The sequence below is a fragment of the Rhinolophus sinicus genome, chromosome 15 (genome assembly GCF_057876585.1).
Source record: "Rhinolophus sinicus isolate RSI-liver-muscle chromosome 15, RSI-T2T, whole genome shotgun sequence".
NCBI classification, from domain to species: Eukaryota; Metazoa; Chordata; class Mammalia; order Chiroptera; family Rhinolophidae; genus Rhinolophus; species Rhinolophus sinicus.
In genome coordinates, this window is record NC_142515.1 from 70,800,001 (window position 1) to 70,825,393 (window position 25,393).

Here is a 25,393-nt window from a genome sequence, read left to right on the forward strand (position 1 = left end):
AACGCAAAACTAATCGTAACCCTAACCCTAACCCTAACCTTAAACCTACCCTTAACCCTAACCATAACTAAAACTTAACACTAACCCTAACCCTAACCCTAACGCAAACCTAACCCTAATACTAAGTATAACCCTAACCCTAACCTAACCCTAAACCTAACCCTAACATTGACCCTAACCTAACCCTAAACCTAACCCGACCTCTAACCCTAACCCTAACCCTAACCTTAACGCAAACCTAACCCTAAACTTAACGTTAACAATAAAACCCTAACGCTAACCTTAACCCTAACACTAACCCTAACCATAAACCCAGGCCCTATCCCTAACCCTAACCCTAACCGTAACCCTAACCCTAACGCAAACCTAACCCTAACCCTAACCCTAAACCTAAACCTAAACCTAACCCTAACCCTAACCCTAACACTAACCCTAACGCAAACCTAACCCTAACCCAACCCTAACAAAAAACCTAAACCTAACCCTAACGCTAACGCAAACCTAACCCTAACCCTAACCCTAACCTTACCCTAACGCATACCTAACCCTAACCCTAACCCTAACCTTAACCCTAACCCTAACCCTAACCCTAACCTAACCCTAACATAAACCTAACCAAAACCCTAGACCAAACACTAACCCTAACCCTAAACCTAACTTTAAAACTAAACCCTAACCCTAACCCTAAAACTAGCTCTAACGCTAATCTAAAGCTAACCCTTCCCTAAACCCTATACCTAACATGAAAAATACACTTAACCCTAACCCTAACCTAACCCTAACCCTAATCCTAACCTAACCCTACCCTAACCCTAACCCTAACCCTAGTCCTAACCCTAACCCTAACCCTAAACCTAACCCTAACCTTAAAACTAACCTTAACCCTAAACCTAACGCAAACCTAACCCTTACCCTAACACTAACCCTAACCCTAACCCTAAACCTAGCCCTAACCCTAACCTAACCCTAACCGTAACCCAAACCCTAACACAAACCTAACCCTAACCTTAACCCTAACGCTAACCCAACCCTAGCCCTAACCCTAACCCTAACCCTAATTCAAACCTAACCCTAACCCTAACCCTAAAGCTAACCCTAAACTTAAAACTAACCTTAACCCTAACCCTAACGCACACCTAACCCTAACCCTAACCCTAACCCTAACCCTAACCCTAACCGAAACCCTAAGGCTAACCTAAACCTAACCGTAACCTAAACCCTAACCCTAACCCTAAACCTAACCCTTACCTAACACTAACCCTAACCCTAACACTAACCCTAACCTAAGCCTAACTCTAACCCTAACCCTAACCCTAAACTTTACCCTAACTCTAACCCTAACGAAAACCTAACCCTAACCCTAACACTAACCCTAACCCTAACCCTAACGCTAACCTAACCCTAAACCTAACCCTAACCCTAACCCTAACCCTAACCCTAACGCAAACATAAACCTAACCCTAACCCTAACCCTAACCCTAACCCTAACGCCAACCTAACCCTAACCCTAACTCTAACCCTAAACCTAACCCAAACCCTAACCTTAACGCAAACCTAACCCTAACCCTAACACTAACCCTAACCCTAACCCTAACGCAAACCTAACCCTAACCCTAAACCTAACCCTAACCCTAACCCTAACCCAAACCCTAACGCAAACCTAACCCTAACCCTAACCCTAAACCTAACCCTAACCTTAAAACTAACCTTAAACCTAAACCTAACGCAAACCTAACCCTAACCCTAACCCTAACCCTAACCCTAACGGAAACATAACTCTAACCCTAATCCTAAATCTAACACAAACCTAACACTAAATCCTAACCATAAACCTAACCCTATACCTTACCCTAATTCTAACCTAACCCTAACACTAACCATAAACCTAACCCTAACCCTAACGCTAACCTAACCATAGCCTAACCCTAATCCTAACATGAAACCTAACACTAACCCTAACCTAACCATAACCCTAAAGCTAACCCTAAACCTACCACTACCACTAACACTAACCCTAAGTCTAACCCTAAACCTAACCCTAAACCTATTCATACCCATAACCCTAACCCTAACACTAACTATAACCCTAACCCTAAACAGTATCTCTAGCCCTAATCCTAACCCTAACGTAACCCTAACCCGAAGTCTAACCCTAACCCCTAAACCTAAACCTATCCCTAAACCTAACCGTAACTTTGACTCTAACCTAACGCTAACCCTAACCCTAACCCTACCTCTACACCTAATCCTACTCCTAACACTAACCCTTACCCTAAACCCTAACCCTAACCCTAACCCTAACCCTAACCTTAACCCTAACACAAACCTAACCCTAATCCTAACCCTAACTCTATCCCTAATGCAAACCTAACGCTAACCCTAACCATAACCCTAACGCAAACTTAACCCTAACCCTAACCCTAAACCTAACCCTAAACCTAAACCTAAACCTAACCATAACCCTAACGCAAACCTAACCCTAACCCTAACCCTAACAGTAACCCTAACCCTAATGAAACCCTAACCCTAACCCTAACACTAACCCTTACCCTAACGCATACCTAAACCTAGCCCTAACCCTAACCCTAACCCTAACGCAAACCTAAACCTAACCCTAACCATAAACCTAACCCTAACCCTAAACCTAACCCTAGCCTAAACCTAACCGAAAACCTAACCATAACCCTAAACCTAACCTTAACCCTAATCCCTAACCCTAACCCTAAGCCTAAGGATAAACTAAACATAACCGTAACCTAAACCCTAACCCTAACCCTAAACCTAACCCTAAACTAACACTAACCCTAACCCTAACACTAACCCTAACGTAAGTCTAACTCTAACCCTAAACCTAACCCTAAACCTTACCCTAACCCTAAGCCTAACGCAAACTTAACCCTAACCCTAACACTAACCCTAACCCTAACCCTAACGCTAACCTAACCCTAAACCTAACCCTAACCCTAACCCTAACCCTAACGCAAACCTAAACCTAACCCTAATCCTAACCCTAACCCTAACGCAAACTAACCCTAACCCTAACTCTAACCCTAAACCTAACTCAAACCCTAACCTTAACGCAAACGTAAACCTAACCCTAACCCTAACCCTAACGCAAACCTAAACCTAACCCTAACTCTAACCCTAACCCTAACGCAAACCTAACCCTAACCCTATCCCTAAACCTAACCCAAACCCTAACCTTAACGCAAACCTAACCCTAAAACTAACCCTATCCCTAACACTAACGCAATCCTAACCCTAACCCTAACCCTAACCGTAACCATAACCCTAACCCTAACGCAAACCTAACCGTAACCCTAACCCTAACCCTAACCTTAAACCTACCCTTAACCCTAACCCTAACGAAAACTTAACCCTAACCCTAACCCTAACCCTAACCCTAACGCAAACCTAACCCTAACCCTAACACTAACCCTAACCTTAACCCTAAACCTAACGCAAACCTAACCCTAAATCCTAACCCTAACCCTAACCCTAACCCTAACCCTAACCCTAACGCAAAACTAACCCTAAACCTAACCCTAACCCTAACCTTAAAGCTAACGCAAACCAAACCCTAACCCTAACCCTAACGTAAACCTAACCCTAACCCTAACCCTAACCCTAAACCTAACCCTAACCCAAACGCAAACCAAAACATAAACCTAACACTAACCCTAACCCTAACCCTAACCCTAAAACCTAACCCTAACCCTACCCTAACCTAACCCTAAAACTAAACCTAATCCTAAACGCTAACCCTAACCCTAACCTAACACAAACCCTAACCCTAACCTAAGCCTAACTCTTACCCTAACCCTAACCTTAACCATGACGAAAACCTAACCCTAACCCTAACCGTAACTCTAACGGAAACCTAACCCTAAACCTAACCCTATACCTAACACGAACCCTAACCCTAACGCAAACCTAACCCTAACCCTAACCCTAACCCTAACCCTAACCCTAACGCAAACCTAACACTAACCCTAACCCTTACACTAACCCTAACACAAACCTAACCCTATCCCTAAACCTAACCTTAAACGTAATCCTAACACTAACCCTAACGCAAACCTAACCCTAACCCTAACGCTAACCCTAACCCTAACCCTAACCGTAACCCTAACCCTACGCAAACCTAACCCTAACCCTAACCCTAACCATAACGCAAACCTAATCCTAACCCTAAACCTAACCCTAACCCTAACCCTAACCCTAACGCAAACCTAACCCTAACCCTAACCCTAACCCTAACGCAAACCTAACCCTATACCTAAAACTAACCCTAACGCTAACCCTAACGCAAACCTAACCCTAACCCTAACCCTAACCCTAACCCTAACCCTAACACAAAACTAACACTAACCCTAACCCTAACCCTAAACCTAACCCAAACAATAACCCTAACGCAAAACTAACCCTAACCCTAACCCTAAACTTAACCCTAACGCAAACCTAACCCTAAGCCTAACACTAACCCTAACCCTAACCCTAACCCAAACGCAAACCTAACCGTAACCCTAACCCTAACCCTAACCCTAACCTTAAACTTACCCTTAACCCTAACCCTAACGAAAACTTAACCCTAACCCTAACCCTAACCGTAACCCTAACCCTAACGCAAACCTAACCCTAACCGTAACCCTAACCCTAACCCTAAAACTAACGCAAAACTAACCCTAAATCCTAACCCTAACCCTAACCCTAACCCTAAACCTAACCTTAACCCTAACGCAAATCTAACTCTAAACCTAACCCTAACGCTAACCCTAACCCTAACGCAAACCTAACCGTAACCCTAACCCTAAACCTAACTCTAACGCAAACCTAACCCTAACCGTAACCCTAACCCTAAGGCAAACCAAACCCTAAACTTAACGCTAACCCTAACCCTAACCCTAACCCTAACGCAAACCTAACACTAACCCTAACCCTTACACTAACCCTAACACAAACCTAACCCTATACCTAACCCTAACCCTAAAAGTAATCATAACCCTAACCCTTACGCAAACCTAACCCTAAACCTAACCCTAACCCTAACCCTAACCCTACGCAAACCAAACCCTAACCGTAACCCTAACCATAACGCAAACCTAACCCTAACCATAAACCTAACCCTAACCCTAACCCTAACTCTAACACAAATCCAACCCTAATCCTAACCCTAACCCTAACGCAAACCTAACCCTAAACCTAACCCTTACCCTAACGCTAACACTAACGCAAACCTAACCCTAACCCTAACCCTAACCCTAACCCTAACCCTAAAACAAACCTAAAACTAACCCTAACCCTAACCCTAAACCTAATCCAAACCATAACCCTAACGCAAACCTCACCCTAACCCTAACCCTAACCCTAACCCTAAGCCTAACCCTAACCCTATCCCTAATCCTAACCCTAATGCAAACGTAACCGTAACCCTAACCCTAACCCTAACCCAATCCCTAATCTTAAACTTACACTTAACCCTAACCCTAACGAAAACTTAACCCTAACCCTAACCCTATCGCTAACCCTAACGCAAAACTAACCCTAACCGTAACCCTAACCCTAACCCTAAACCTAACGCAAAACTAACACTAAATCCTAACCTAAACCTAACCCTAACCCTAACCCGAACCATAACCCTAACGCAAACCTAACGCTAACCCTAACCATAACCCTAACCCTAAACATAACCCTAACCCTAACCCAACCACAACCCTAACCTTAAACGTAACCCTAACGCAAACCTAACCCTAACACTAACCCTAAATCTAACCCTAAACTTAAAACTAACCTTAACCATAACGCTAACGCAACCTAACTCTAACCCTAACTCTAACTCTAACCATAACACTAAACCCTAACATAACCCTAACCCTAACCCAAACTCTAACCCTAACCGTAATGAAAACCTAACCCTAACCCTAACCAAAATCTAACGCAACCTAACACTAACCCTAACACTAACCCTAACCGAAACCTAACCCTTAGCCTAACCCTAACCCTAACACTATCCCTAACGCAAACCTAACCCTAACCCTAACCCTAACCCTAACACAAACCTAAACCTAACCCTAACCCTAACCCAAAACTTAACCCAAACCATAACCCTAACGCAAACCTAACCCTAACCCTAACCCTATACTTAACCCTAACGCAAACATAACCCTAAGCCTAATCTAACCCTAACCCTAAACTTAAACTTACCCTTAACCCTAACCCTAACGAAAACTTAACACTAACCCTAACCCTAACCCTAACCCTAACCCTAACGCAAACCTAACCCTAACCGTTACCCTAACCCTAACCCTATACCTAACGCAAAACTAACCCTAAATCCTAACCCTAACCCTAACCGTAACCCTAACCCTAACCTTAACCCTAACGCAAACCTAACCCTAAACCTAACCCTAACCCTAACCCTAACACTAACCCTAACGCAAACCTATCCGTAACCCTAACCCTAACGCAAACCAAACCCTAACCTTAACCCTAAAGCTAACCCCACCGTAACCCTAACCCTAACCCTAACGCAAACCTAACCCTAACACTAACCCTAAATCAAACCCTAAACTTAAAACTAACCTTAAACCTAACCCTAACGCAAACCTAACTCTAACCCTAACTCTAACTCTAACCATAACCCTAAACCCTAACATAACCCTAACCCTAAGCCTAACCCTAACGCAAAATTAACCGTAACCCTAACCCTAACCCTAACCTTAAATCTAACCTTAACCCTAACCCTAATGAAAACCTAACCTAAACCCTAACCCTAACTCTAACCCTAATGCAAACCTAACCCTAAACTTAACCATAACCCTAAACCTAACGCTAACCTAACCCTAAATCCTAACCCTGACCCTAACCCTAAACCTAACCCTAACACAAACCTAACCCTAACCATAAACCTAACACTAAACCTAACCCAAACCATAACCCTAACGCAAACCTAACCCTAACATTAACCCTAAAACTAACATTAACGCAAACATAACCCTAACCGTAACCCTAACCGTAACCCTAACCCTAACCCTAACGCAAACCTAACCGTAACCCTAACCCTTACCCTAACCTTAAACCTACCCTTAAACCTAACCCTAACGAAAACTTAACCCTAACCCTAACCCTAACCCTAACCCTAACACAAACCTAACACTAAATCCTAACACTAACCCTAACCCTAAACCTAACCCTAACGCAAACCTAACCCTAAGCCTAACACTAACCCTAACCCTAACCCTAACCCAAACGCAAACCTAACCGTAACCCTAACCCTAACCCTAACCCTAACCTTAAACTTACCCTTAACCCTAACCCTAACGAAAACTTAACCCTAACCCTAACCCTAACCGTAACCCTAACCCTAACGCAAACCTAACCCTAACCGTAACCCTAACCCTAACCCTAAAACTAACGCAAAACTAACCCTAAATCCTAACCCTAACCCTAACCCTAACCCTAAACCTAACCTTAACCCTAACGCAAATCTAACTCTAAACCTAACCCTAACGCTAACCCTAACCCTAACGCAAACCTGACCGTAACCCTAACCCTAAACCTAACTCTAACGCAAACCTAACCCTAACCGTAACCCTAACCCTAACCCTAAAACTAACGCAAAACTAACCCTAAATCCTAACCCTAACCCTAACCCTAACCCTAAACCTAACCCTAATGCAAACCTAACCCTAAACTTAACCATAACCCTAAACCTAACGCTAACCTAACCCTAAATCCTAACCCTGACCCAACCCTAAACCAAACCCTAACACAAACCTAACCCTAACCATAAACCTAACACTAAACCTAACGCAAACCATAACCCTAACGCAAACCTAACCCTAACATTAACCCTAAAACTAACATTAACGCAAACATAACCCTAACCGTAACCCTAACCGTAACCCTAACCCTAACCCTAACGCAAACCTAACCGTAACCCTAACCCTTACCCTAACCTTAAACCTACCCTTAAACCTAACCCTAACGAAAACTTAACCCTAACCCTAACCCTAACCCTAACCCTAACACAAACCTAACCCTAACCCTAACACTAACCCTAACCCTAACCCTAAGCCTAACGCAAACCTAACACTAAATCCTAACACTAACCCTAACCCTAAACCTAACCCTAACGCAAAACTAACCCTAAACGTAACCCTAACCCTAACCCTAACCCTAAACCTAACCCAAACCCTAATCCTAACGCAAACCTAAACCTCACCCTAACCCTAACCCTAATGCAAACCTAACCCTAACACTAAACCTAACCCTAAACATAACCCTAACCCGAACCAAAACATTAACGCAAACCTAACCGTAACACTAAAACTAAAACTAACCCTAACATTAAAACTAAACTTAACCATAACCCTAACGCAGACTACCACTACCCCTAACCCTAACCCTAACCCTAAACTTAACCCTACACCTACCCCTACCAGTAACCCTAACCCTAACAATAACCGTAACCCTAACCCTAAACATTAACTCTAACCCTAACCCTAACAAAATCCTAACCCTAATCCTAAGTATAACCCTAACCCTAACCTAACCCTAAACCTAACCCTAACATTGACCCTAAACTAACCCTAAACCTAACCCGACCTCTAACCCTAACCCTAACCCTAACCTTAACGTAAACCTAACCCTAAACTTAACGTTAACAATAAACCCTAACGCTAACCTTAACCCTAACCCTAACCCTAAACATAAACCCTAGCCCTAACCCTAACCCTAACCCTAACCCGAACCATAACCCTAACACTAAACATAACCCTAACCATAACCCTAACGCAAACCTAACCCTAATCATAACCCTAACCCTAATCCTAATGCAACCCTAACCCTAAACCTAACACAAACCCTAACCCTAACGCATACCTAAACCTAGCCCTAACCCTAACCCTAACGCTAACCCTAACCTAAACCTAACCCAAACCCTAACCGTAACCCTAAACCTAACCTTAACCCTAAACCCTAACCCTAACCCTAACCCTAACCCTAAGGCTAACCTAAACCTAACCGTAACCTAAACCCAAACCCTAACCCTAAACCTAACCCTAACCTAACACTAATACTAACCCTAACACTTACCCTAACCTAAGCCTAAGTCTAACCCTAACCCTGACCCTAAACCTTAACCTAACTCTAACCCTAACGCAAACTTAACCCTAACCCTAACACTAACCCTAACCCTAACCCTGACGCTAACCTAACCCTAAACCTAACCTAATCCTAACCCTATCCCTAACGCAAACCTAAACCTAACCCTAACCATAACCCTAACGCTAACGCAAACCTAACCCTATCCCTAACCCTAACCCTAACCCTAACACTAACGCAAAACTAACCCTAACCCTAAACTTAACCCTAACCCTAACCCTAACCCAAACCCTAACGCAAACCTGACCATAAGGCTTACCCTAAACATAACCCTAACGCATAACCAACCATAACCCTAAACCTAACCCTAACGTAAACCTAACCCTAAACTTAAACCTAACCCTAACGCGAACACAATCCTATCCCTAACCCTAACCCTAACCCTAACCCTAACCGTAACCCTAACCCTAACGCAAACCTAACCCAAACCCTAACTCTAAACCTTACCCTAAACTTAAAACTAAGCTTAACCCTAACCCTAACGCAAACCTAACCCTAACCCTAACCTAACCCTAACCCTAGCCCTAACCCTAACCCTAACTCAAACCTAACCCTAACCCTAACCCTAAAGCTAACCCTAAACTTAAAACTAACCTTAACCCTAACCCTATCGCAAACCTAACCCTAAACCTAACTCTAACTCTAACCAGAACCCTAAACCCTAACCATAACCCTAACCCTAACCCTAACCCTAACCCTAACGCATACCTAACCGTAACCCTAACCATATCCCTAACCTTAAACCAAACCTTAAGCCTAACCCTAACGAAAACCTAACCCTAACCCTAACCCTAACCCTAAACCTAACGCTAACATTGACCGTAACCTAAACCTAAACCTAACCCTAACCCTAACCCTAACCCTAATGCAAACCTAACCATAACCCTAACCCTAACACTAACGCAAACCTAAACCTAACCTAACCCTAAACCTAACCCTAACCCTAACCCTAACGTAAACCTAACCCTAACCCTAACCCTAACCCTAACGCAAACCTAAACCTAAATAACCCTAAACCGAACCCTAAACCTAACCCTAACCCTAACGCAAACCTAACCCTAAACCTAACCCTAAACCTAACCCTAAGCCTATACCCTAACCCTAACCCTACCCTAACCTAACCCTAACCCTATACCCTAAGCCTAACTCTACCCTAACCTAACCCTAAACCTAACTCTAAACCTAACCTAAGCCTAACTCTTACACTAACACCTAACCATAAACCTAACCCTATACCTAACCCTAATTCTAACCTAACCCTAACACTAACCATAACCCTAACCCTAACCCTAACCCTAACCCTTACCCTAACGCATACCTAAACCTAACCCTAACCCTAACCCTAATCCTAACGCAAACCTAAACCTAACCCTAACCCTAACCCTAACCCTATCCCTAACCCTAACCCTAACCCAAACCTAAACCTAACCCAAAACCTAACCGTAACACTAAACCTAACCTTAACCCTAAACCCTAACCCTAACCATAAGCCTAACGCTACCCTAAACCTAACCGTAACCTAAACCCTAACCCTAACCCCAAACCTAAACCTAACCTAACACTAACCCTAACCCTAACACTAACCCTAACTAAGCCTAACCCTATCACTAACCCTAACCCTGACGCAAACCTAACCCTAACCCTAAAGCTAAACCTAACGCAAACCTAACCCTAAATCCTAACCCTAAACCTAACCCTTTCCCTAAACCTAACGCAAACCTAACCCTAAACCTAACCCTAACCCTAACCCTAACGCAATCCTAACCCTAACTCTAAACCTAACCCTAACCCTAACACTAACGTAAACCTAACCTTAACCCTAACCCTAACCCTGACCCTAACCCAAAGCCTAAATCTAACGCAAACCTAACCCTAAGCCTAACCCAAACCCTAAACCTAACGCTAACCCTAACCCTAACCATAATGTAAACTTAACCCTAACCCTAACCCTAATCGTAAACCCTAACCCTAACCCTAACCTAACAGTAACCCTAACCCTAACCTAAGCCTAACTCTTACCCTAACCCTAACCCTAAACATAACCCTAACCCTAACCCTAACGCAAACCTAACCCTAACCCTAATCCTAACCCTAACCCTATCCCTAACGCTAACCTAAACTTAACCCTAACCCTAACCCTAACCCTAACCTTAACGCAAACCTAAACCTAAACTTAACGTTAACCATTAAACCCTAACGCTAACCTTATCCCTAACCCTAACCCTAGACCTATCCCTAACCCTAACCCTAACCGTAACCCTAAACCTAATCCAAAACCTAACCCTAACCCTAACCCTAACGCAAACCTCAACATAACCCTAACCCTAACCCTAACCCTAATGCAAACCAAACCCTAACACTAACCGTAACCCTAACCGTAACCCTAACCCTAACCATAACTCAAACCTAACCCTAACCCTAACGCATACCTAACCCTGAACCTAACCCTAACCCTAACCCTAACCCTAACGCAAACCTTACCCTAACCCTAACCCTAACCCTAACCCTAACGTAAATAATCCAAAACCTAAGCCTAACCCTAAACTTAACACTAACCTAACGCATACCTAACCCTACCCATAACCCTAAATCTAACCCTAACGCAAACCTAACAATAACCCTAACCCTAAACCTAACCCTAACCTAACCTAAACCTAACCCAAATCCTAATCCTAACACTAACCCTAACCCTAAACCTAACATTAATCCTGAACCCTAACCCTAACCCTAACCCTAACCCTAACGCTAACCTAACCCTAAACTTAACATTAACAATCAAACCCTAACGCTAACCGTAACCCTAACCCTAACACTAACCATAAAACCTAGCCCTATCCCTACCCCTAACCCTAACCGTAACCCTGACCCTAACGCAAATCTAACCCTAACCCTAAACCTAAACCTAAACCTAACCCTAACCCTAACCCTAACCCTAACGCAAACCTAACCCTAACCCTAACCCTAAACCAAAACCTAACCCTAACCCTAACCCTAACGCAAAACTAAACCTAACCCTAACCCTAACCATAACCCTAACGCATACCTAACCCTAACCCTAACCCAAACCCTAAACTTAACCCAAACCCTAACCTTAACCCTAACCCTAACCTAAACCTAACCTCAAACCCTAAACCTAACCCTAACCATAACCCTAAACCTAACCCTACCCTAAAGCTAACCCTAAACTTAAAACTAACCTTAACCCTACCCTAACGCAAACCTAACCCTAACCCTAACTCTAACTCTAACCCTAACCCTAAACCCTAACCCTAATCCCTAACCCTAACCCTAACCCTAACGCAAAACTAACCGTAACCATAACCCTAACCCTAACCTAAAACCTAACCTTAACCCTGACCCTAACGAAAACCTAACCCTTACCCTATCCCTAACCCTAACCCTGACGCAAACGTAACCCTAACCCTAACACTAACCCTAAACCTAACGCAAACCTAACCCTAAATCCTAACCCTAACCCTAACCCTAACCCTAACCCTAACCCTAACGCAAACCTAACCCTAAACCTAACCTTAACCCTAAACTTAACCCTAACGCAAACCTAACCCTAACCCTAACCCTAACCCTAACGCAAACTTAACCTTAACCGAAAACCTAACCCTAACCCTAACACTGACCCAAAGCCTAACCCTAACGCAATCCAAACCCTAACCGTAACCTTAACCCTAACCCTAACGCAAACCTAACCCTAACCCTAACCCTAAACCTAACCCTAAACGTAACCCTAACGCAATCCTAACCGTAACCCTAACCCTAACACTAACCATAAACCTAAACTTAACCTTAACCCTAACGAAAACCTAACCCAAACCTAACCCTAACCATAACCCTAATGCTAACATAAACCTAACGCTAACCCTAACCATAACCCTAACGCATACCTAAACCTGAACCTAACCCTAACCTTAACCCTAACGCAAACCTTACCCTAACCCTAACCCTAACCCTAACCCTAACCTAAACTTAATCCAAACCCTAACCCAAACCCTAACATTAACCCTAACACAAACCCTAACCCTAACGCATACCTAACCCTACCCCTAACCCTAAATCTAACCCTAACGCGACGCTAACCCTAACCCTAACCCTAACCCTAACCCTAAACCTAACCTAAACCTAACCCAAACCCTAACACTAACACTAACCCTAACCCTAACCCTAACCCTAACCCTAACCCTAACGCAAACCTAAACCTAACCCTAACCCTAAATTTAACCCTAACCCTAACGCAAACTTAACCCTAACCCTAACTCTCACTCTAACCCTAACACTAAACCCTAACCCTAACCCTAACCCTAACTCTAACCCTAACGCATACCTAAACGTAACCCTAACCATAACCCTAACTTTAACTTAAACTTAACACTAACCCTAACGAAAACCTAACCCTAACCCTAACCCTAACCCTAATCCTAACGCAAACTAAACCTAACCCTAACCCTAACCCTAACGCAGAGCTAACCCTAAACCTAACCATAACCCTAACCCTAACCCTAACGCAAACCTAATCCTAATCCTAACCCTAACTCTAAACCTAACGCAAACCTAACCCATAATCCTAACCCTAACACTAACCCTAACCCTAACGCATACCTAACCCTAACCCTAACCCTAACGCAAACCTAAATTTAAACATATCCCTAACCCTAACCCTAACACAAGCCTAACCCTAAACCTAACCCTATCCATAAACGTAACCCTAACCCTAAACCTAACCTAACCCTAACCCTAACCCTAACCCTAACGCAAACCTAATCCTAAACTTAACGCTAACCTTAAAACCCTAACGCTAACCCTAACCCTAACCCTAACCCAAATACAAACCTAACCTTAAAACCCTAACACTAACCCTAACCCTAACCCTAACCCTAATACAAACCTAACCCTAACCCTAACCCTAACCTTAACCCTAACGCAAATCTTACCCTAACCCTAACACTAACCCTAACCCGAACACACACCTAACCCTAACCCTAACCCTAACCCTAACCCAAACCTAACCTGAACCCTTACCCTCACCCTAACCCTAACCCTAACACAAGCCTATCCCTAAACCTAACCCTATCCATAAACCTAACCGTAACCCCAACCCTAACTTAACCCTATCCATAACCCTAACCCTATCCCTAATCCTAAGCCTAACACTAACGCAAACCTAACCCTAACCCTATCCCTAAAGCTAAACCTATACTTAAAACTAAACTTAACCCTAACACTAACGCAAACCTAACCCTAAACCTAACTCTCACTCTAACCCTAACCCTAAACCCTAACCCTAACCCTAACCCTAACCCTAACCCTAGCGCAAACCTAACCCTAAACCTAACCGTAACACTAACCCTAACCCTAACGCAAACCTAACCATAACCCTAACCCTAATTCTAAACCTAACGCAAACCTAACACTAAATCCTAACCCTAACACTAACCCTAACCCTAATGCATACCTATCCCTAACCCAAACCCTAACGAATACCTAACCTTAACCCTAACCCTAACCCTAACACAAGCCTATCCCTAAACCTAACCCTATCCATAAACCTAACCCTAACCCTAACCCTAACCCTAACCTAACCCTAACCCTAACCCTAACCCTAACCCTAACGCAAACCTAACCCTAACCCTAACCCTAACCTTAACGCAAACCTAACCCTAAACTTAACGCTAACCATACAACCCTACCGCTAACCCTAACCCTAACCCTAACCCTAAACCTAACCCTAACCCTAACCCTAACCCTAACCCTAACGCTAACGCTAACCTAACCCTAAACTTAACGTTAACAATAAAATCCTAACGCTAACCTTAACCCTAACCCTAACACTAACCATAAAACCTAGCCCTATCCCTACCCCTAACCCTAACCGTAACCCTAACCCTAACGCAAATCTAACCCTAACCCTAAACTAAACCTAAACCTAACCCTAACCCTAACCCTAGCCCTAACGCAAACATAACCCTAACCCTAACCCTAAACCAAAACCTAACCCTAACCCTAACCCTAACGCAAAACTAAACCTAACCCTAACCCTAACCATAACACTAACGCATACCTAACCCTAACCCTAACCCAAACCCTAACCCTAACGCTAACCTAACCCTAAACCTAACCCTAACCCTAACCCTAACCCTAACGCAAACCTAAACCTAACCCTATCCATAACCCTAACCCTAACCCAAAACTAAACATAACCCTAACTCTAAACCTAAACCTAACCCAAACCCTAACCTTAACGCAAACCTAACCCTAACCCTAACCCTAACCCTAACCCTAACGCAAACCTAACCTAACCCTAAACCTAATCCTAACCCTAACCCTAACCCAAACCCTAAAGCAAACCTAACCCTAACCCTAAACCTAAACCTAACCCTAACCTTAAAATTAACCTTAACCCTACACCTAACGCAACCTAACCCTAACCCTAACCCTAACCCTAACCCTATACTTAACCCTAATTCTAACCTAACCCTAACATTAACCATAACCCTAACCCTAACCCTAACGTAAACCTAAACCTAACCCTAAACCTAACCCTAAATCTCACCCTAACCCTAATCCTAACACTACCGCTAACACTAAACCCTAACCCTAACGCTAACCCTAACCCTAATGCAAACCTAACCATAACCCTAACCCTAACCCTAACGCAAACCGAAACTTAACCCTAACACTAAACCTAACCCTAACCCTAACCCTAACGCAAACCTAACCCTAACCCTAACCCTAACCCTAACGCAAACCTAACCCTAAACCTAACCCTAAACAGAACCCTAACCCTAACCCTAAGCCTAACGCAAACCTAACCCTAACCTAACCCTAAACCTAACCATAAGCCTATACCCTAACCCTACCGAACCCTAACCTAACCCTAACCCTATACCCTAACCCTAACTCTACCCTAACCTAACCCTAAACCTAACTCTAACCCTAACCTAAGCCTAAATCTTACACTAACACCTAACGCTAAACCTACACATAACCCTAAATCTAACGCAAACCTAACTCTAACCCTAACCCTAACCCTAACCCTAAACCTAACCCTAATCCTAAAGCTAACCCTAAACTTAAAAGTAACCTTAACCCTAACCTAACACTAACCCTAACTCTAACTCTAACTCTAACCCTAAACCCTAACCCTAACCATAACCCTAATCTTAACCCTAACCCTAACGCAAAACTAACCGTAACCCTAACCCTAAGCTTAAACCTAACCTTAACCCTAACCCTAACGAAAACCTAACCCTAACCCTATCCCTAACCCTAACACTGACGCAAACCTAACTCTAACCCTAACCCTAAACCTAACGCTAACCTAACCCTAAATCCTAACCCTAACCCTAACCCTAACCATAACCCTAACGCAAACCTAACCCTAAACCTAACCCTAGCCCTAACCCTAACCCTAACGCAAACCTAACCCTAACCCTAACCCTAACACTAACCCATAGCCTAACTCTAACGCAAACCTTACCCTACCCTAACTCTAACCCTAAACCTAACGCAAACCTAACCCTAACCCTAACCCTAACCCTAACCCTAACCCTAACGCAAACCTAACCCTAAACCTAACCCTAAACCTAACCCTAACCCTAACCCTAACACTAACGTAAACCTAACCTTAACCCTAACCTTAACCTTAAACCTAAACTTAACCCTAACCCTAACGAAAACCTAACCCTCAACCTCACCCTAACCCTAACTCTAACGCTAACCTAAACCTAACCCTAACCCTAACCTAACGCAAACCTAACCCTAAATTCTAACCCTAACCCTAACCCTAAAACTAACCCTAACCCTAACCCTAACCCTAACGCAAACCTAACCCTAACACTAACACTAACCCTAAACCTAACCCTAAACATAACCCTAACCCTAACCCTAATCCTAAACCCTAGCCCTATCCCTAACACTAACCCTAACCGTAACACTAAACCTAACCCTAAATCTAACCCTAACCCTAACCCTAACCCTAACGCAAACCACACCCTAACCCTAACCCTAACACTAACCCACAGCCTAACTCTAACGCAAACCTTACCCTACCCTAACTCTAACCCTAAACCTAACGCAAACCTAACCCTAACCCTAACCCTAACCCTAACGCAAACCTAACCCTAAACCTAACCCTAAACCTAACCCTAACCCTAACCTTAACACTAACGTAAACCTAACCTTAACCCTAACCCTAACCCTGACCCTAACCCAAAGCCTAAATCTAACGCAAACCTAACCCTAAGCCTAACCCAAACCCTAAACCTAACGCTAACCCTAACCCTAACCATAATGTAAACTTAACCCTAATCCTAACCCTAATCGTAAACCCTAACCCTAAACTTAACCTAACAGTAACCCTAACCCTAACCTAAGCCTAACTCTTAACCTAACCCTAACCCTAAACATAACCCTAACCCTAACCCTGACGCAAACCTAACCCTAACCCTAATCCTAACCCTAACCCTATCCCTAACGATAACCTAACCTTAACCCTAACCCTAACCCTAACCCTAACCTTAACGCAAACCTAAACCTAAACTTAACGTTAACCATTAAACCCTAACGCTAACCTTATTCCTAACCCTAACCCTAGACCATCCCTAACCCTAACCCTAACCGTAACCCTAAACCTAATCCTAAACCTAACCCTAACCCTAACCCTAACGCAAACCTCAACCTAACCCTAACCCTAACCCTAACCCTAATGCAAACCAAACCCTAACCCTAACCGTAACCCAAACCGTAACCCTAACCCTAACCATAACTCAAACCTAACCCTAAACCTAACCCTAACCCTAACGCATACCTAACTCTGAACCTAACCCTAACCCTAACCCTAACGCAAACCTTACCCTAACCCTAACCCTAACCCTAACCCTAACCTAAATAATCCAAAACCTAACCCTATCCCTAACCCTAACCCTAACCCTAACCCTAACGCAAACCTAACCCTAACCCTAAACCTAACGCAAACCTAACCCTAAATCCTAACCCTAACCCTACCCCTAACGCAAACCTAACCCTAACCCTAAACCTCACGCAAACCTAACCCTAAATCGTAACCCTAACCCTAACCCTAACGCAAACCTAACCCTAAACCTAACCATAACAATAACCCTAACCCTAACTTTAACCCTAACGCAAATCTTACCTAACCCTAACACTAACCCTAACCCTAACGCATACCTAACCCTAACCCTAACCCTAACCCTAAAGCAATTCAAACCTGAAACCTAACCCTAACCCTAACAATAACCCTAACACAAGCCTATCCCTACACCTAACCCTATGCATACACCTAACCCTAACCCTAACCCTAACTTAAACCTAACCCTAAGCCTAACCCTAACCCAACCCCTAACCCTAACCCTAACGCAACCTAACGCTAACCCTAACCCTAACCTTAACGCAAATCTAACCCTAAACTTAACGCTAACCATAAAACCCTAACGCAAACCTAACCCTAACTCTAACCCTTAACCTAACCATAACCTTAAAACTAACCTTAACCCTAACCCTAACGCAAACCTAACCCTAACCCTAACGCTAACACGAACCCTAGACCTAACCCTAACCATAACCTTAACCGTAACCCTAACCCTAACGTAAACCTAAACCTAACAGTAACCCTAACCCTAACCCAACCCTAACCCTAACCCTAACCCTATCGCAAACCTAACCCTAACCCTAACCCTAACCCTGACGCAAACCTAACGCTAAACCTAACCGCAACACTACCCCTAACCCTAACGCAAACCTAACCCTAACCCTAACTCTAAACCTAACGCAAACCTAACCCTAAATCCTAACCCTAAAACTAACCCTAACCTTAACGCATACCTAACGCTAACCCTAACCCTAACGCAACCTAAACTTAACCCTATCCCTAACCCTAACCCTAACACAAGCCTATCCCTAAAACTAACCCTATCCATAAACCTAACTCTAACCCTAAACCTAACCTAACGCTAACCCTAACACTAACCCTAACCCTAACGCAAACCTAACCCTAACCCTAACCCTAACCTTAACGCAAACCTAAACCTAAACTTAACGCTAACCCTAAAACCCTAACGCTAACCCTAACCCTAACCCTAAACGCTAGCGCTATCCCTAACCCTAAACCTAACCGTAACCCTAACCCGAACGCAAACCTAACCCTAACCCTAACCCTAAACCTAACCGTAACCTTAAAAGTAACCTTAACCCTAACCCTGACGGAAAACTAACCGTAACCCTAACCCTAACACTAACCCTAGACCTAACCCTAACCATAAACCTAACCGTAATCCTAACCCTAACGCAAACCTAACCCTAAAATTAATCCTAACCCAAACCCAACCCTAACCCTAACCCTAACCTTAACCCTAACGCAAACGTAACCCTAACCATAACCCTAAAGCTAAACCTAAACTTAAAACTAACCTTAACCCTAACACTAACGCAAACCTAACGCTAATTCTAACTCCCACACTAACCAAACCCTAAACCCTAACCCTAACCCTAAAGCTAACCCTAAACCTAACGCAAACCTAACCGTAACCCTAACCCTAAATCCTAACCCTACCCCTAAATCTAACCCTAACCCTAACGCATACCTAACCCTAACACTAAACCTAACCCTAACCCTAACCCTACCCTAACCCTAACCCTAACGCAAACCTAACCCTAACCCTAACCCTAACCCTAAACCAAACGCAAACCTAACCCTAAATCCTAACCCTAACCCTAAGCCTAACGCAAACCTAACCCTAATCCTAACCCTAACCATAACCCTAACACAAAACTAACCCTAACCTTAACCCTAACCCTAAACCTAACGCAAACCTAACCCTAAATCCTAACCCTAACCCTAACCCTAATGCAACCCTAACCCTAAACCTAACCCTAACCCTAACCCTAACCCTAATGCAAACCTAACCCTAAACCTAACCCTAACCCTAACCTTAAACCCTAACCCTAACCCTAACCCTAACGCAAACCTAACCGTAACCCTATCGCTAACACTAACCCTAGACCTAACCCTACCATAACCCTAATCGTAACCCTAACCTTAACGCAAACCTAAACTTCACATTAACCCTAACCCTAACCCAACCCTAACCCTAACCCTAACCCTAACGCAAACCTAACCTTAACCCTAATCTAACCCTAACGCAAACCTAACCCTAATCCTAACCCTAACTCTAAATCTATTGCAAACCTAAACCTAAATCCTAACCCTAACACTAACCCTAACCCTTACGCATACCTAACCCTAACCCTAACCCTATCGCAAACCTAAACTTAACCCTATCCCTAACCCTAACACTAACACAAGCCTATCCCTAAACCTAACCCTATCCATAAACATAACCTTAACCCTAAACCTAACCTAACCCTAACCCTAACCCTAACCCTAACCCTAACGCAAACGTAACCCTAACCCTAACCCTAACCTTAACGCAAACCTAACCCTAAACTTAACGCTCACCCTAAAACCCTAACGCTAACCCTAACCCTAACCATGACCCTAAACCCTAGCGCTATCCCTAACCCTAACCCTAACCCTAACGCAAACCTAACCCTAACCCTAACCTTAAAACTAACCCTAACCTTAAAATTAACCTTAACACTAACCCTGACGCAAACCTAACCGTAACCCTAACACTAACACTAACCCTAGACCTAACCCTAACCATAACGCTAACCGTAACCCTAACCCTAACGCAACCTAACCCTAACATTAACCCTAACCCTAACCCAACCCTAACCCTAACCTAACCCTAACCCTAACGCAAACCTAACCCTAACCATAACCCTAAAGCTAAACCTAAACTTAAAACTAACCATAACCCTAACCCTAACGCAAACCTAACGCTAACCCTAACTCTCACTCTAACCCTAACCCTAAACCCTAACCCTAACCCTAACCCTATCCTTAAACCCTAACCCTAACCCTAACCCTAACCCTAACGCAAACGTACCCGTAAACCTAACCCTAAATCCTAACCCTAACCCTAACCATAACCCTAACACTAACCCTAACGCAAACCTAATCCTAAACTTAACGCTAACCCTATAACCCTAACGCTAACCCTAACCCTAACCCTAACCCAAATACAAACCTAACCCTAAAACCCTAACCCTAACCCTAATCCTAACCGTAACCCTAATACAAACCTAACCCTAAACATAACCCTAACCCTAACCCTAACCCTAAACCCTAGCCCTATCCCTAAACCTAACCCTAACCCTAACCCTAATGGAAACATAACTCTAAACCTAACCCTAAAACTAACGCAAACCTAACCCTAAACCTAACCCTAACCCTAACACTAACCCTAACGTAAACGTAACCGTAACCCTAACCCTAACCCTAACCCTAACCCTAACCCTAAGACAAACCTAACCCTAACCCTAACCCAAACCCAAACCTTAACCCTAACGCTAACCCTATCCCTAACGCAAACCTAACCCTAACCCTAACCCTAACCCTAACACAAACCTAACCCTAACCCTAATACTAACCCTTATGCAAACCTATCCTTAACCCTAACCCTAACCCTAACTTTAACCCTAACGCAAATCTTACCTAACCCTAACACTAACCCTAACCCTAACGCATACCTAACCCTAACCCTAACCCTAACCCTAAAGCAATTCAAACCTGAACCCTAACCCTAACCCTAACAATAACCCTAACACAAGCCTATCCCTACACCTAACCCTATGCATACACCTAACCCTAACCCTAACCCTAACTTAAACCTAACCCTAAGCCTAACCCTAACCCAACCCCTAACCCTAACCCTAACGCAACCTAACTCTAACCCTAACCCTAACCTTAACGCAAATCTAACCCTAAACTTAACGCTAACCATAAAACCCTAACGCTAACCCTAACCCTAACCCTAACCGTAACCCTAACCCTAACGCAAACCTAACCCTAACTCTAACCCTTAACCTAACCCTAACCTTAAAACTAACCTTAACCCTAATCCTAACGCAAACCTAACCCTAACCCTAACGCTAACACTAACCCTAGACCTAACCTTAACCATAACCCTAACCGTAACCCTAACCCTAACGCAAACCTAACCCTAACAGTAACCCTAACCCTAACCCAACCCTAACCCTAACCCTAACCCTATCGCAAACCTAACCGCAACACTACCCCTAACCCTAACGCAAACCTAACCCTAACCCTAACCCTAACTCTAAACCTAACGCAAACCTAACCCTAAAACCTAACCCTAAAACTAACCCTAAACCTAACGCATACCTAACCCTAACCCTATCCCTAACGCAACCTAAACTTAACCCTATCCCTAACCCTAACCCTAACACAAGCCTATCCCTAAAACTAACCCTATCCATAAACCTAACGATAACCCTAAACCTAACCTAACCCTAACCCTAACACTAACCCTAACCCTAACGCAAACCTAACCCTAACCCTAACCCTAACCTTAACGCAAACCTAAACCTAAACTTAAGGCTAACCCTAAAACCCTAACGCTAACCCTAACCCTAACCCTAAACCCTAGCGCTATCCCTAAACCTAAACCTAACCGTAACCCTAACCTGAACGCAAACCTAACGCTAACCCTAACCCTAAACCTAACCTTAACCTTAAAAGTAACCTTAACCCTAACCCTGACGGAAACCTAACCGTAACCCTAACCCTAACACGAACCCTAGACCTAACCCTAACCATAACCCTAATCGTAATCCTAACCCTAACGCAAACCTAACCCTAACATTAACCCTAACCCAAACCCAACCCTAACCCTAACCCTAACCTTAACCCTAACGCAAACCTAACCCTAACCATAACCTTAAAGCTAAACCTAAACTTAAAACTAACCTTAACCCTAACACTAACGCAAACCTAACGCTAATTCTAACTCTCACACTAACCCTAACCCTAAACCCTAACCCTAACCCTAAACCTAACCCTAAACCTAACGCAAACCTAACCGTAACCCTAACCCTAAATCCTAACCCTAACCCTAACTCAAACCCTAACCCTAACGCAAACCTAACCCTAACACTAAACCTAACCCTAACCCTAACCCTAACCCTAACCCTAACCCTAACGCAAACCTAACCCTAACCCTAACCCTAACCCTAAACCTAACGCAAACCTAACCCTAAATCCTAACCCTAACCCTAACCCTAACGCAAACCTAACCCTAATCCTAACCCTAACCATAACCCTAACGCAAAACTAACCCTAAACTTAACCCTAACCCTAAACCTAACGCAAACCTAACCCTAAATCCTAACCCTAACCCTAACCCTAATGCAAACCTAACCGTAAACCTAACCATAACCCTAACCCTAACCCTAACGCAAACCTAACCCTAACCTAACCCTAACCCTAACCTTAAATCCTAACCCTAACCCTAACCCTAACCCTAACGCAAACCTAACCGTAACCCTAACGATAACACTAACCCTAGACCTAACCCTAACCATAACCCTAACCGTAACCCTAACCTTAACGCAAACTTAACCCTAACATTAACCCTAACCCTAACCCAACCCTAACCCTAACCCTAACCCTAACGCAAACCTAACCTTAACCCTAATCTAACCCTAACGCAAACCTAACCCTAATCCTAACCCTAACTCTAAATCTATTGCAAACCTAAACCTAAATCCTAACCCTAACACTAACCCAAACCCTTACGCATACCTAACCCTAATCCTAACCCTATCGCAAACCTAAACTTAACCCTATCCCTAACCCTAACACTAACACAAGCCTATCCCTAAACCTAACCCTATCCATAAACCTAACCTTAACCCTAAACCTAACCTAACCCTAACCCTATCCCTAACCCTAACGCAAACGTAACCCTAACCCTAACCTTAACGCAAATCTAACCCTAAACTTAACGCTCACCCTAAAACCCTAACGCTAACCCTAACCCTAACCATGACCCTAAACCCTAGCGCTATCCCTAACCCTAACCCTAACCCTAACGCAAACCTAACACTAACCCTAAGCTTAAACCTACCCCTAACCTTAAAATTAACCTTAACCCTAACCCTGACTCAAACCTAACCGTAACCCTAACCCTAACAATAACCCTAGACCTAACCCTAACCATAACGCTAACCGTAACCCTAAACCTAACGCAACCTAACCCTAACATTAACCCTAACCCTAACGCAACCCTAACCCTAACCTAACCCTAATCCTAACGCAAACCTAACCCTAACCATAACCCTAAAGCTAAACCTAAACTTAAAACTAACCATAACCCTAACCCTAATGCAAACCTAACGCTAACCCTAACTCTCACTCTAACCCAAACCCTAAACCCTAACCCTAACCCTAACCCTATCCTTAAACCCTAACCCTAACCCTAACCCTAACCCTAACCCTAACGCACACCTACCCGTAAACCTAACCCTACATCCTAACCCTAACCCTAACCATAACCCTAACACTAACCCTAACGCAAACCTAATCCTAAACTTAACGCTAACCCTAAAACCCTAACTCTAACCCTAACCCTAACCCTAACCCAAATACAAACCTAACCCTAAAACCCTAACGCTAACCCTAACCCTAACCGTAACCCTAATACAAACCTAACCCTAAACATAACCCTAACCCTAACCCTAAACCTAAACCCTAGCCCTATCCCTAAACCTAACCCTAACCCTAACCCTAATGGAAACATAACCCTAACCCTAACCCTAAAACTAACGCAAACCTAACCCTAAACCTAACCCTAACACTAACACTAACCCTAACGTAAACGTAACCGTAACCCTAACCCTAACCCTAACCCTAACCCTAAGACAAACCTAACCCTAACCCTAACCCAAACCCTAACCTTAACCCTAGCGCTAACCCTAACCCTAATGCAAACCTAACCCTAACCCTAACCCTAACCCTAACCCTAACCCTAACCCTAACGCAAACCTAACCCTAACCATAAACCTAACGCAAACCTAACCCTAAATCCTAACCCTAACCCTAACCCTAACGCAAACCTAACCCTAACCCTAAACCTCACGCAAACCTAACCCTAAACCTAACCGTAACACTAACCCTAACCCTAACGCAAACCTAACCCTAACCCTAACCCTAAGGCAAACCTAACCCTAACCCTAACCCTAACCTTAACGCAAACCTAACACTAAACTTAACGCTAACCATAAAACCCTAACGCTAACCCTAACCCTAACGCATACCTAACCTTAACCCTAACCC